The sequence below is a fragment of the Nematolebias whitei genome, chromosome 20 (genome assembly GCF_014905685.2).
Source record: "Nematolebias whitei isolate Nwh7 chromosome 20, NemWhi1, whole genome shotgun sequence".
NCBI classification, from domain to species: Eukaryota; Metazoa; Chordata; class Actinopteri; order Cyprinodontiformes; family Rivulidae; genus Nematolebias; species Nematolebias whitei.
Window position 1 is genome coordinate 18,000,866 of NC_056517.1, and position 936 is coordinate 18,001,801.

Consider the following 936-nt stretch of genomic DNA (forward strand, 5'->3'; position numbering starts at 1 on the left):
AGTGGTTGTTGTTGTTGTTTGCGATCCGGCCTCTGGTTCATGACAGTCTTTGTTTATAGTTATAAATAAAGAGTAATCATGGCTGAGAAACAACAAGCTGAAGGATGTGTCAGTGGTTCTTGTTTTATGATATTTGTTTAAATAAAAACCAGGACTCGGAAAAATGATCAGCACAATGAACAAAATACACTCACACACTGTCCTGCTAGAATAATTCGTGTCATTTATTATTCCGCCACAGATACAGCAAAAAGCCAAGCTTCAACAGTACACACAAAGGTACAATCACGTATTGATGTAGAAAGGAGCTCTCACCGTAACACGTAGACCAGAGAGCCGCACAGTCCAAGTGGAGCAACACACCAGCACAACACCGGACGTCTGGATCAAAGACTCACGGTTGACTCTAACTCTCTTCTGAGCTCTCTATTTAATACTTTCCACTCTCTGCATCACGTGAGAACATCTCCCAGTGCACAAAACATGCCCACCTGGCCTAAAAACTGTGAGAAACTTCGAGATAGCGTGGAAAAACTGTGAGAAACTTCGAAATAGGGTGAGAAACCTCGAGATAGCGTGAAAAACTGTGAGAAACTTCGAGATAGCGTGCGGGGTGGTGGGGGGGGGCAAGCCTCTTCCTCAGGCCTCTCGGGTGACTCACAATAACATGTACCAAAAACTCTTTATATCACAGGTTAAATAGTCAGAAAAACAGCATTTTATTAAACTCTCAACTCATTCCACCCTTTGGTTTTCTGACTAATTTTGAAGATTTTCCCCCATGACTTCATAAGGCAGTCGATCAAAAACATTTGTCCATTGCTCCATAGTTTCTATCAGTAAATGTAAGAAATCAAGGCAAGAGCCATTGTGTTCAAAATGACGGTAAGGGGGCGCTATAGAGCAGACCATGGAGTAAGACGTTTGTCTTTAGGC